This window comes from Lycium barbarum, chromosome 11, assembly GCF_019175385.1.
Source record: "Lycium barbarum isolate Lr01 chromosome 11, ASM1917538v2, whole genome shotgun sequence".
Lineage (NCBI taxonomy): Eukaryota > Viridiplantae > Streptophyta > Magnoliopsida > Solanales > Solanaceae > Lycium > Lycium barbarum.
The window spans coordinates 90323763-90339636 of record NC_083347.1 but is presented as its reverse complement, the minus strand read 5'-3'; positions in this window follow the sequence as shown (position 1 = coordinate 90339636).

Sequence of the window (15874 nt, the reverse complement as noted above, 5' to 3'; positions counted from 1 at the left end):
ACAATTTTGTAGTTGCAACTATACGCCGTCTGGATCGGGATTTGGGAATTATACCTGATTTTGGGCTAAAAAGTTGATGGTTGGAAGGTTTGGGAAATTTTTGGATTATTTGAGGAGGTTTTGGGTGTGTTTGGTCGAAAATGAGGGGGTCTCCCCCTTTAAATAGCGGTCCAGGTTCTTCCTGGACCGACTTAGAATTCTTTCTGTGCGTTCGCGCCCCCTTGGGGCGCGTTCGCGCAGCCTTAATTTTTCTGCCTGCGCCTTTATTCAGTAAAAAGGTCATAACTCTTGATCTCGATAATGTGTGAGGGTCCACGACTTATGGTTGGAAAAATATTTAAATTATATAAAACTTTCATTCTTGGTGTTTTTCCAAATTCCAAACTGATAATGTCGTTTTGGCCCCTCCAAGTCGGAACATCCGAAAATGTTTCGTTAAATCATCCTTTTGGAGGGCTTATGCCCATATTTGGCTTAAGGGTCCCTCTTAGCACTTGCTCAACTTTCCATGTACTACTCATATATATCTTCATATGTCCTTTATAAAACTCCGGTGTGTGGGCCCCACTTAGCTTACAGCAACGAGGGATTTTCGGCAGCCAACGCACTACGTGATTTACACCATATGGTCTCCAAGTGTCATATGCATATTATTCTTGCACTCTTATAATATAACCTTCATCCCTAACCCGGGCCTCAAAATAGTTCAGCACGTTCGGCCTCGTAGTGGCACGTTCGCGCTGTGTTGGCCCTTGGCCTTCTGCGCGATCGCGCCACTCCCTGGCGCATTCGCGCAAACCATTTTCCTGGTCTGCCAGCCCGACTTGTAACGTCCATATCTCCTTACTCCGATGTCCTATTGAGGAGCGGTTTATTGTGTTGGAAACTAGACTTCCCGAACTTCTTTCCGAGGTGTAACATCCTTCCCCCCTTGAAAATATTCATCCTCGAATGTTGCAGTATTGCCGACCCTCAACACCAACCTGGAGGCAAACTTTCTGTTAGCGTGGTTATTCTTCCTCTAGGGTCTGATTACCATGTGCTTAGACTATAACTTGGGTCAGTCTCTTCTCATTCTTCCTTAACTCTTTTATTGCCTTCAGTCAACTTTTTTCACTTCTCCCTCATGTACATGATCAGAATTTAACTAGTAACTCGCTCTCGCTCTGTCTCCATTATTGTAGTCTTGGCTTGCCGTGCCATAACTATTCATCATCCTGCAAGTATTCTCTTTGTCTCACTCCTTGTTTCCCTGTTAGTGGGCAGTTACCTTTCTCATATACAACGTCCTCTTTGCGTTTACCCCTTCGGCGCAATCTCGGGCTATCCTTTTTATTCCTGTTGATCATAGACATACACTGCATCGACTCCCTATAGTTCATTAGTTCGGCTCCCTGTTCTTTTACATCTTTGTCACTATCCCTCTTAATCTTACATTCTAAATATTTATCCAATCATGAGTTTGTCGTTAATGAGCATGATGGTTATGTTCCTTTCCAAGGCCAGTTATATCAATATCCAAAATACGTATATACGTAATGTTTCTTCGCCATTTATTATCCTTCGCAGTCCAGTTACACTTATGGCAAACTTATAATCCGAGTTCAACTAATTTCATAGCTCGCAACATCTTTGAGCTCCTGCTACAACCTTTTCTTTACTTCCTTCCCTCACATCTCTCAACACAACTCCAGAAGCATAAGACTACGGCAATTCTTCTATTATGACTCTCTTGCAACGCAAGTATACTTATCTTCGATTTCCTTGTATTGACGATCGTTTCGTCAGTCGTTATTTCTTGTTGGCTTTCCGGTGTGGCCTTCTTACAGTTGTAGTTGGGCATAGCTTCACGTTGACGGTTCATATAATTCCATAGCATATGCTCTCATGTTTAGTATAATTAGTGGTCCACGAACTATTTTCTAATATCTGGTGAACTCTTTTATTTGCATTCATAGGAGCAACGCTCTTTCTTTCCTTCAAAAATTTCCAAACTACCAATCGTTGTTCCTTTTATTACAATTGTCATTGTCATCCCAAGTGTCCTTTGGGTTCGTCATCCTGTCTAACACCCTTTCTGAATTTAGCTTGGAGACCTTTCTTTCTCTTTTCATTACCTTTTAGGGCATGTCGTTGCATACTTAGGTACGGCGCAATTTTTGCCCGATACGAGGGATTCAAATCGTGGTCTAAAAATATCGTAGTTCATCTTGACGTAAAGTGCTCTCTTGAGTTATCTTTCATACTTTCTCCCTATGTCTACCTCATGGTACACTTATTGTCAATTCGTTTCTACTTCTTTCCGTTACCTTCCCGATATGCCAATACGCCTCGAACTCTGGCCCCGAGCTAATAAATTTCTCCTTCTGGAGCTTGAGAACATCATAATTCCTTTCAAGTTCAATATGTTCTTCCCCCTTACGAAGGAGGTCCTTACACACCAATAGCTTGCGAATATCCATCGTCTTCGGCATTTATCTGCTGCCCTTCACGACCTTCTCAAGGTCGGGGTTCTGTCATTGTATGGTCTGCCTTATTTCCTTTTTGCTAGTTACACTCTTGTGTTCAATTGGAATACTCATAATTCTTCTTAACTACACGGTTGTGTTGCAGCTATGCATCTAAGTTTTTCCGAGTGTCCTGCTACTTCTTGCTCTTAGCATAGAATTCTTGCAATTTACTCTCTCTCCATCCTCGTTCATCGAGCCTTCATCTATCTTCCTGATGCCACGACCAGGTTGTCTTCCATGCACGTTCCTTACATTTCATTCCATTTCCTCTATGATCGAATCTCTCGGTCTTCACATGAATTCTTATTCCATGTCATTAATTTTCTAGTCAATTGTGTCAACTCATCATCCTCATTCTTTCCTCGATGAGTAATCGGTTTCCTACCGCCAACTCGTTAAAGTATCCTTCTTACTCCTATGGTTAAATATTTCCAGCTACTTTACTCCTAAATGCTCTTCTCTTCCTTCGACTAACCCATTAGTATACCTTTCCTACTTTCATCCTTAACCTTCCTTGGGTTTCTTCCTCCTCGAGCACCTTTCTTCTCTTGTTATTTATGGTATCGGCTCTGGAGTTCGTGAAATATTACTTTAAACGTACAACCCGTTCTATTCTTAAGTCATTCCTTTAAGAGAGCTTCTGCATGTCCGAGGCAACCATGTCAATATGACTACCCATTTGTCCTCTTATATACCTCTCGAGAGCTGAAAATATCTTAGCATCATTGCAAGGCCTAATCATTCTTTTTCTTACTTCACATTCCTCATCGTGGTCACTATCCTTTTAGCCCCACTTATCGAAATCCGTTTTCTGACCCCACACATTTCTCTTTTGTTCCATACTGCCACACTTTAATCTTTTTCACATGCCTACCTTTGAATGTTTACCCAAATAGTCTCGCGTTTTTCCCATCGTCTCCCTTGGAGGCTTCACTCACTCATGTTTCTCACATTTTACTCTTTCGACATTTTGATCTCCTTACCTTCCATATACTCACTTTCTTTCTTTTCCAGATGTCATTGCCTTAGAACTCTCCAAACCTAACCTGTAGTGAAAATAACATCAGCTTACCTGGTAGCGTTCTTCTGTCACTTGAACTTTATTACCCTGTTCGATCAATGCCTTCAATATACCGCAACACCGGTTGCTGGGATACACATACCCGTTGATACAACCACATATGGGATATAATACGCATTCATATATATATATATATATATATATATATATATATATATATATTCTAACGCCTCACTTACAAAGTGTTTCCAAATGTTACTCAAACTCACCCTAGTTCTAGAGCTGTGATGCACCTTCTTTCTCTTCACCGGTCTAATCAGCCTCATCCTTCGCGATCTCTTAGAGTTTCCAACCACTCCGCATACTCCAACCCCCCTTAGGCTACTCTAGCTTCTTATCTATCTCTTATGTCTGGATTTATAGGGCTTTTAGTACACTTCCCAGGGGTCACCCATCCTAACATTTCTCTCACCCCAGTATGCTTAACCTTGAAACTCTGATGAAATCCGGTGCGTTAATGCTGGTACGATCGCATCCACCTCACTGCATGACCTTCATCACATAATCTGGAGCAAGTTGAAGTCTTAAAAAGATTCCAAAACGTTCTCATAACACATCTCCCTCCGAATTAGAAAGGGTCTTTTACTCTTCTGACTATACAATTACTATTTTAGCCCTTTTCAATCCTCAGTATTCACCTTTAACCTATGTGTATGACTACCTTTCATCCTAGATTTCCAGATTCCCAATGGTGGTGAAAACACCTTGGTTGCCGCTGTTACGTGCTAGTCTACAGCAATTACACATATATAGAAGATTCTAACAAAGGCTCGTATACCTGTAGCCGATCGGAGTCTAGTATGATCTGGTGAACTATAAGGTGAAGTGTGCTTCTCTTCATCGTCCACCCACCACCTGCTCATCTGGCCTTCATCATCTCTCTCATCTGAGTCCGAGGGATATAGATAACCAAGAAACTCCTGTTTCACCGACGGCCAGGATTGAGGGCTAGAGTAATTCGTAACACTCACCGGGGAGCCTGGTCTGACGTAGTGCTCCACCATAGGAGCAACTGGTATGGCATCGAGGATCTCCTACTCCGGTGTCCCAGACGGATCTGTATCATAGCTGTCCTTTGGGGATCCTACTCCTTAGGAGGCAAAAACTCTGGAGGAATCGTTGCTGGGTCCTCCGAGGGGTCAGTCTCAATAGAATAATTGAGGCTCCTCCTGCTGGGTCATGGAGCCTGGGGTCCTGGATCTGATCTGGGGGCCTTCTTAGCACCCCCACTATCCGAGGTTAATCTGATCTCTTCATATTTCGTCAGTCTGCACTTACCTACAGGAAAACGGTTCAGAAGCAATCTTTCCTAGACTGTAGCTCTATCGCACGATCTAAGATAGAAGGAAAGGTCAATGATTCCTAAATGCCCTACAGCCTCCCATTTATAAGTGTGGCCGGCTTCACACCCATAAACAGGACTCTACCGGACACGGTCTGTAGACAAACCCTAGGACGAACTGCTCTAATACCACTTTTGTCACGACCCAAACCGATGAGCCGGGACAAGTACCCGACCATTGCTTGTCAAGCACTCCTATACCTGCATTTACTTCTCACTGACTATCCTGGACCCATACATAATCTGTAACTGAGCTATACTGTCTCCCGAATAATCAACATAAGAGACACTGTGCCGGGAACTCACGGCCAACACATACATATAGACATAAGCACTGAGAGTAACAGCGCAAGCCGATTTAGCCGCTACATATATACTGTACAACAAAATGAGCACCGACGAGGCTGCATAATATCATGGCTACATATCACAGTCTATAGACCGCTATGGAGTACAAACTGTAGAAATGACAGGACAAGGCCCTGCCGTACCCATATATGTACATAACTGAATAACATACCAAAGGGGTGTAGCTCCGGATCAATGGAGCGTAGTGACTCCTGCTGAGGGGAGGTCCTACTGCTGCGAATCGTCTGACTGGTTACCTGGTCCAGCGGGCATGAACGTAACGTCCACAAGAAGGGACGTCAGTACGAATAATGTACCGAGTATGTAAAGCATGAATATTAACATAGTAAGGGATGTAAAGTATGAATAATAAACGAATGGAAATATAGAGCATATCGTGAGATAAAAGAATAACCTGTACATGTGAGTGCCTCTTAGGGCGGATTCCATGCATGCTTATCTTTCTTTGAAAAACATTTCTTGTTCATATATACAGCAAAATATGCCGAGGAACGTCGGCCCGATCCATTTAACCACATATGTCCCGCGTCCGGGCATCCCGCGTCCGGGATGATAAGTTACACTAACTGATCAGGTGGCCATGCGTCTATAGCGCCCCTCCCTTTTTCCCTGTATTCCCCATATACATATACATACATCATATACATATATCATATAAGCAGCATGCAGGAAAGCCCAAGGAAAGTTATGTCTCTATCAGAGTGACGTAAGGTCGGTAACCTCCGATTATATAATGGAATAATCATCATGGCTTTGTCTCACCTTGAAGGAACAATTATTATAAGGTGAGACTATCAATGAAGAATAGCATTAAGAGAACATAGAATAAGAGCATAAATCTCATAAGGCGTCAATTCATATACTTTGGAATCTTTAAAAACAGTCATCATCCATGAATAAAATTGAGAAATAAAGAAATAGCTCAACATTCTTATATCGTCATTGAAATCGTGAACTTGGAACCTTTAAACCCGGAATCATCATCATCATAATCATCGTAGGAAAATATTCTCATCTTTGTCATCAACATTATGATTGTGAAAACAGGTTCATCGTTGTTATCATAAGAGCTCACGGAGCCATAAATCTCTGATTTAGAAAATACGAACATTTTGGAAAACATTTATGAATTATTAGGAAAGCAATTATTCCTTGGAGTCATAAACATCGGAATCATGCCTTTGAAAGAAAGGGACGAGCCTTAACATACCTGTTCGACCTCCTACTAGCTATGCTTATGCGTCTGAGCTCGCAAATCTACATTTAAGAGGATTTACATTAACGTTAGCCTCTTCATCGCACACTTGTACCAAGTTTCAAATCAAACTATTCCATATTCTGCCGAAAATTAGGCAGCATCTCCCCTGTTTATATGCCCAGCCCGAATTCTCAATTCAACAACCAACACAACAATAACAATACCAACATCAATAACATCAGTTCCCATAACAAATTATTCCATAGCACAGCCCATATGGTGTTTGTCCTATATTTCCACCAACAGAATTAATTTACAACAATTTAACAACTCCTTCTCCGTAAATAAACCAAGATTAATGTTAAAAACAAGAGATTCATACCTTTATCTTGATAATAATGCTATATCTTCACTCCTCGACTTTGAACTTAAGCCACAACACCTCAATACACAATTTTGTAGTTGCAACTATACGTCGTCTGGACAAGGATTTGGGAATTATACCTGGTTTTGGGCTAAAAAGTTGATGGTTGGAAAGTTTGGGAAATTTCTGGAATATTTAAGGAGGTTTTGGGTGTGTTTGGTCGAAAATGAGGGGGTATCCCCTTTTAAAAATTGGTCCAGGTTCTGCCTGGACCGACTTAGAATTCCTTCTGTGCGTTCGCGCAGCCTTAATTTTTCTGCCTGCGCCTTTATTCAGTAAAAAGGTCATAACTCTTGATCTCGATAACGTGTGATGGTCCACCTTTAATTATATAAAACTTTCATTCTTGGTGTTTTTCCAAATTTCAAACTTATAATGTTGTTTTGGCCCCTCCAAGTCGGATCATCCGAAAATGTTTCGTTAAATCATCCTTTTGGAGGGCTTATGCCCATATTTGGCTTAAGGGTCCATCTTAGAACTTGCTCAACTTTCCATGTACTACTCATATATATCTTCATATGTCCTTTATAAAACTCCGGTGTGTGGGCCCCACTTAGCTTACAGCAACTAGGGCTTTTCGTCAGGCAACGCACTACCTGATTTACACTATATGGTCTCCAAGTGTCATATGTATATTATTCATGCACTCTTATAATATAACCTTCATCCCTAACCCGGGCCTCAAAATAGTTTAGCGCGTTCGCGCCTCGTAGTGGCGCGTTCGCGCTGTGTTAGCCCTTGGCCTTCTGCGCGTTCGCGCAGACCATTTTCCTGGTCTGCCAACCTGACTTGTAACGTCCATATCTCCTTACCCCGATGTCTTATTGAGGAGCGATTTGTTGTTTTGGAAGCTAGACTTCCCGAACTTCTTTCCGGGGTGTAACACGTATATAGAGCCTTCTGGTCTCGGGTCAATGCACATAAACATTTATAATGAATATGCATGAATAAAATGTATGCATAGAACTAACTACATAAGACTAGACCCATGAACAGAAGGATCACTCATAAATGGGGTACATGAACATCAAAGACTGAAGTACTTCTAATTCTTCTAAGAGTGGAGTAATATGGAAGCTCGCTTACTCGCTTATTGGATCATATCATAGGATCATGCCAAAAGAAGGAAAGAATGGCCTTAACATCCCTTGAAATATACTCAATCGTCCAATTTCTTACTCTCGAACTGGCAAGTCTACAATCAATATTACATAGGGCTTAATTAGGCTATTTACCTTGACTACTAATCATTTTAAACGTGAATAGAGCTTGAGAATTTATGGGCAACATTTTCCTTATAAGCTTAACAACTCTTCAACTTCTCATTCGGTCCAACATCAACCACAATAGCCACAAGAAAATGACAACACATATACATATCAAAATATACTTAAATCCATTCCCAATCATCTCTTAAAAGAACCCCAAGTCACCATCTTATCCTTCATTAACTTACCATTCCCACAAATACCTTGTCTTTACTTAGTTCATTAAAACTCTTAGTAATAAACTCAAATACAAGGGTAGAAATCATTTACATACCTTGAGGGGTCAAAATTCCAAGAATCACTTCAACTTCAACTCCCTAAGCTTCACAACCTTGAAGAAACCCTAGAAGCAACCTTCTTCTTCGCAAGCTCGGGTTTACGGGGTCCGGGTCTTGTCAAATCTTTGCTAATATGATGGAAAATATTGGGACAGAATATCTTAGGTTTTTTCTGATTTGGAAAGGAGGAAATGTGAAATAAGGTCGTGAACCACCTATTTATACTTAGAAGCCAAAAAGGCTACAGCGGTCCGGTTCGACGAGCGGGTCGATGACCCGTCGACTTGCTCCGTCGACCTGCGCCTGCAGATGCAAGGCTGCAGGATCCTGTCGACGCCTCACGTCAACGGTCCGTCAACCATGTCGACGACCCGTCGAAGATGACTAGTGTCCTGCAGATTTTTCTGATTCAGTTCAAATCGCGGTGATTCGATTCCCTCAACTTTTAACTCTATAAATTTCCAAGAATATCTGCTGGTACCCTTGTACATGGGGTAAGACATTTTATATCTCCAAACTCGAGCTCAGGTCTCTATTCCAAGGGCATACCCTACTAGGAAACCATAGGTTCTACCACTGCGAACACGAGGGGTGTAACACTTACTGTGTGCTTTTGTGGGATTTCTGTTTGTTCTACTTGGTAACCTGCTTGGCCTTATGGGTGTTGGTGGTTACATGGGAATTAAATCCCTTTGTTTGGCCGGATCTTTGTTACTTCATCTAAGTCATACCTACTTGATTGAAAACTTGGCATTTTGTGTCACATTAATGTATATTGAAATAAAGGTCTTAAAAATAATTCTTGGAGGGGAAGGGATTTAAACTTGATCAAAAGTATTTCATTTGGTTTTCCTTTGTATAATTGTCCTGCTTATTGGTAAGTGTGGGAACTTGCTAAACCTACCTCTGATAGGACCTGTGGAGTGTGTAGTTGTGATGTGTTTGAGTATAAAAGGCCTCTAAAGTTGCTATAATAATCTGGGTTCAGGGAAGTTCTAAGATGGTCTATATTTTAGTAAAAATGGACAATCACTTAGACTAACAGGCTTATCAAGCATTAATTGTCATGTTTGTCCTAATATAGCAATAAAGATGTATCTATTCTGAAAAAATGGCATTAAAAGAAAGGGGCTTAAGGATTGGTAGTCTAACAAGGAATATGTGCCTATGTGTGGTCTGATTTCTACTGTGTCTCCTGAAAGTGTCTTTCCTTATCTTGGGAGTTTGCTTGGCCTGAGTTTTATTGTTCAAACTGGTTTTATGTAAAATAGGTAAGACTGATATATTTATTTGGTCTAAGCCCATCAGGGGAGCTAAGTGTCAACTGTTATTTCCCATTTGCTTTTGTTGTTGGCCATGTGTCTTTTACCCACCTTTGCCTAGCTTGTTTACCCATGACTGTTGTCTGAAACTTTGCCACATTGGTTCATTGATTAAAACTTACTACTTATGTGATAATTGAATCCACTGTTTGCCAATCCATGATCATGCCATAAATCTATTCTTTCCTTTTTTTCCTTTCCCTTTGTTCTTTGAGAAAAATTTCTATTTAGTCTAAGTATGTTGAAAGGTCATTTCCAAGAGTCAAAACTGTTTTTAAGGCTTTTTTACTAAGTGCCTATATGACTTGCCCATTGGGACTCTCTTTTCTTTAATAAAGGTCTTTAAAACTCATTTATTTGTTAAAAGGTGACCCTGATTTATGAACCGGCGTGTTATGTACTTGAGTTAATAAAGAGAGGTAAGTTTTAGAAGCTGCCAGTTTTAAATGTGTGTTTTGAAAATCCTAAATGCTGTCAAACTTCCTTTTACCCGGAACAAGTAACACTGCCATGATCCCTGATTGTCTGTGAGGCCTTCCCTGGGCCCCTTTCTGGGATGGGACTTATGCCATGACTTGAATCGTTGGAGAATGTGGACCTACCTACAATAAGTCTAGGAAGCCAAGGGATCATAAGTAGCCTGTATTGATTGAATTTGATCATGCTATCACTTGAATTAGTGTAACCATGTCTTGTTTCCTCTGGGAAATGGCTTGAACCTTAATAAATGGATAGGTCTGTCTATTTGAATATGTGCATTTGGAATCCTTTTATGATGAGTCCTGGGCTAAGTATTTCTGGAAAGCAACAAACCTACATTTGACCATGAACCCTCCTGTATATGCTTTAGTATGTCTGATTTGTTTCAGTTTGTCCTTCTGTTACTATGATCATCTTAACAATGCCTATGTCCTAACTGATCATTATCTATGCTCCCCTCTGAAGCAGTTGTGTGCATTATCTTCATTGTCATCCAGTTATAGAACTGGGTTTGCCCACCATAACCTCTATACTTGCTGATTATTTAGTCCCACTTAAATGTTGTTATTGGCTGTGTTTTGATATGAATGTATGTCCTTAGAGTGTGACACTTGACTGCTGATTTTTTGTGAGCTTGTTCAAATCTATTTTGCCACTCCAAAGTTCTGTACTATTTTTTTCTTCTTATTTAGATGTCATGGATGAGATAAACTATGTTAGGTCGCGGTCGTCCAGGCCTTCCCGGTGTTAGCCATGCCTGGGGTTCATAGAAGCCCCTTGGAACTTGTGCGACATCGAGAGTACAAGGCAAGGACTTAGTGTCCATGCCATTGGGAATCTCCAACCAAAACAAATCCACTCAAGGATAAAAATGGGGCAAGTATAGAACAATATGAGTACCCCCCCCCCCCCCCCCCCCCCTCTTCACCCTCATGGCCATCCGTATCCAGTAAAAGCCTGGCCCAATAGGAAATTAATTCAAAATCGAGTCCACGAAGGTGAAGTAAATAGCGAGGCACGCAGAAGGCCCAGCCATGGGTGAAAATGGCTAACTAGGGGCTTGGTACGCCCCGAGTCTAACTCTACTCCATTATCATTTCATTTTTATGATTATTTTTTTAAAGCTTGATGTATTTGTAATTTGTATCAAAACTCATATTATAGTGGAAAATGTTATGGTTTGAATTAGCCGTGTTAGGACAACGATACTTACACAGTTTAGATGACTTTAGGTCCCCAACGAATTTTCAAAAACCCCGATCAAACTCAACGGTTTTTGAGGCTAAGTGTAAAAAATGGGATTTTCAAAACTGCTTTTCAAGTGTAACCGATGTTTTTTAAAAACCCCCAAACGGTTAAAGGTAACTATTGTTGATGAAAGCATTTTTTAGAAGCTTAATGATTCCTGTTACAAAATCTTTAAACAAACTCACTCATTTTCCTTTAAAGTTGTACAGAAATAGATTTTTTACGACTTAAAACGATTTTGGGCCTCAGCCCATGGATAATTTCCAGTCAAAAAAGAGGGGCAAACTTTGTATCATTTATAAATTTTAGAAAGACCGACCAATTCTGTACTTAAGCTTTAAACTGGAAGGGACTAGATTTTGATAAACAATATATACAACTCACTTTCCTGAAGAATAAAACAAAACCAACCTTTTCATTTATGCTTACAAATTTTGGGCCAAGAAACAGCCAAAAAGATAAGTATATACAGCCGAGATATACTCCTTTGGACATATAAAAACGCTCTTTTATAACATAAAAACCAAATCGTAATATAATGTCCCGGATAAGATTGAACGTACCAAAATGGATCGACCCGAGCCAACGTATGAGTATGACATGAACTTAATTCTATAAAAACCAAAGCCTCTCTTTACCCTTCATTTATGAAATAAAGTATACCCCTTGTATATAAAAGGAGACTATTTATACACGGATATTGGAAATCCGAAAACTACGATACCCTGTATATAAAGGGAACATATTCAAATTCTTTCCAAAAAATGATATGCAATTTACAAAATTAATGTTTCTTTTAAAATGTGAGAATAAACACTAAACAGACAGTTCATGCAAATACTCATACTTTGGAATTCGAAGGTCAACCATATAGTGCAGATCATTAATACTGGAGTGCCTAACACCTTCCCCAAGCGATCATCAAAACCCTTACCTAGAACTCTTGATTACGAAGGTTTTTTTTCACGGTATTTGAATAAACCCTTCACCCAGGTTTTCCTAATTTCCTAAAAATTAGGTGGCGACTTTTTTTCAAAATAAGTCCAAAAGAGCACCAACGAGTTCGTAGTAGCCTTTTATGCCTTATCACCGTCTAAAAAGCGAACCGTTACATGTCCAATCTCATATAACCTCCGAAGACAAATCTCAATGTCCAAACTAAAATAACTTACGTACGATGATTCTAAGTGTATAAAATCCAGGGTATAACAGATCACCACCTTCCTGAAAGAACCCACAAACCACTACCACATAGTCACGTTGAAGCTCAACTCCTATGATCCTTACCGAACTAACATTCGTGCCACGCACGCCATCATAATACCCTAATGAAGTTGAAACTTATTCCCAGCACCAATCATATCTCTAACAAATCATACTTGTTAAGTCATAAATGCACTTCTGTGACTTCCGAGTAACTAATCACTGAAAACACGGGGATCACGCGGTCCCCTGCATTATCACTCCCATCTTTCCCAGAATATGTCAAAATAACCGGGTCTAAATCACAACCCACACAACTTAAACTTCAATTCATAAGTGGAAACTTAACTGGGTCACTCGTCTGAATCAAGATGACACATCTCGTACCCTACCACAACACGTCACATACAAGCCATTCACATAAAGGTTTAGGATATGAGGTTCCACCATTCGTTGGAGAATAAGACAGTGAAATTCAGATACCAATTGGAATTGACTATACCAATTAGAATAAAGTAGCACAAAAGAATGAAAGAATTAGAAGTTTCCTAAATGTCATGTAGCCTCTCGCAGATAAGTACGGAGCTCATCGTACCGATCCGCAAGACTCTACTAGACATGCTCTTGTACTTGTAAGACGGGTAACCTAGGGCTTTCATACCAAGTTGTCACGACCCAATTCATGAATAGTGATGGCACCTACACTGTCCCCCCAAGTAGGCGAACCATTCCCAAATCACTTTAATCATTTATAAGAATTATGCAGAAATAGATAATAATTTAGCTAACATACTCGAATCATGTTGATAACAAATGCAGAAGTAATAACAACCCCAAAATCTGGTCTGGACTAGTACCAAAGTCACTATTTCGAGATACAAGTCTGATATGAAGTAAAAAGCTCAGGTATAACAATATTGTCTCAAGAATACAAAATAGACAGTTATATACAAAGGAAGAGTCTCCGGGTTGCAGATCTAGCCAAAGCTCACCCTGGAATCTTTGTTAAGTAGACTCAGATCACTCCCGACGACAAGAGCTAGAACTAGTAACAAACTCTGCACTCAAGAGAAGAGTACAGCAAGAGTAGCATCAGTATAGACAACATGTACTGAGTAAGCATCATAGGCTGACTAAGATTAGTTCACGCGTATAAGCATAAAATCAACAAGCTAAGCGAGTAAGCACATAATACTCAAACCTAGTCACAGAACATCCCATAACCGAATCACCACCTAAGATGAAGTTTCTAAACCACAAGTTTGTCTTATCACAATAATCTCAATCGATAATCACAGCCCAAGTTCTGACCTACACAGAGTCACTACCCAGCAATCTAACCCAGTTCATAATCTGATCCATGCCCCCATAATAATACGAACCGACCATACCAAATCAGAAATGAAGAGTCGTATGATGATGTATAATAATATGTAATGATGTGCAATGCAATGCACTGGCCAAATACCTCAAACCTGTGCACACATACTAATGGTATTGTTTGCCCAATAGTCATGACCTGCAGGGGACCCATGGTGTCCATGTACTACTCATTCCGGAACTGACCTCAGATCACGAGCCCATAACTAGGTCACATATACTGTATGCAAGAATGAGTATTGAAATATGGTTCAAGTCTAGAACCCTGAGATGAAACATCAACTCAAAAGTAAGGAAGCATGATCAATCAATGAAATCAAATGCCAATGAAAATGCATGTCACAATGGCATAAGCCATATCAGGACTTAGATAAATCCGCTCAACCATGGAATGAATCATACAAACTAGCTCAGTCAACATAAAGAGTCTATGTCACCTCATTCTTCCAAGTATCGCAAGCACACCTCATAACTAAGTCTTGTGTCACCAAAGCGTTCCATTTTCTCATGTATCATTTTCAGTACCAAGTCATAATTCGATATCAACATACATGTGAAATGATAATGCCTGACCATGCATGATGTCATTATCATTATACAACACGATTCAGGCCAAATCTCATTATCCTTCCTTGCTTAGATGATAAATGACATAACAAGAGAAAAATAAGTGCAAGACGTGTCACAACACAGCAAATTAAGTAACAAGCCTAATCACAATAACAGGGCAATAAGGCACAATCAACAACACGAGTATATATTAACTCCTTCCTCCTCATATCACAACAAATACACCTCCTATTCAATATATAAAGTATTGGCGACAAGACCACATAATCAGAAGTCATACCAACCTAGGTAATATCCAACCAAACATCTTTTCCGAAAACCTATTCATGCTTTCTCCTGTCAATTCTACACAATAAATACGTTTTGCTAATCAAAGGCTAACTAAAGTAAGTCGTAACCTACCTCAAATATAGAACAGGAGCCACGAACTACTCCACACGAGCCTTCTATTTCCGAAGAGCCTCAGAACGGTCAAAGTCTAGCAATATAATGCTAAGTAAGTGATAGACCTTCTAATCAAACAAGAACAACAATTGGGGAAGAAGACCCAATTACTTCTACACCTTTCAATTGGATGAACTATCACTTAATGTTGAATTCATCATACTTTCAATCCTAACAATCCTACTATTCCAATTCATGGGTTTTCTACCTTTCAAACAGATTTTAGGCCAACGTTTCCATTTTTATTAGAACCCTAAGTCTCAATACACAATTCTCATTATTAATAATCGAATTCTTATCCTAGGAAGTGATAATGTATACTCCTAGATAATTAAACAACAATAAAATCAACAACCCATCAATTATTTAAGGGTTTACTAATTCTAGGGTTCTAGGATTTTCCTTCACCATTAGAGGACCTTAAACTAGCCATGGAACTTAAAGAAGAAAGGTAAAGGAACAATTAAAGGTGGGGACTTACCCTCAAAGATTCTTTCACCAATGAATGGAATAAATTCGCTTCTTTCTCTCTTGAAAACTGTTTTTAGGGTTTTATGGGTAATGACTCAGAATTGCAATATAAAAAAGTGGTTTTCTACCCCCGTCGATCACTGCAGCGGTCCCTAGCTTTGCTGCAGCGGTCACTAATTTCGCTGCAGCAGACCTCCTTGTACAACAACCGCTGTCTGCACTAAAATGACCATAACTTTCTCATCCGAAAGCAAAATGAGATGATTCTTTTTGCTATAGCTTCGTA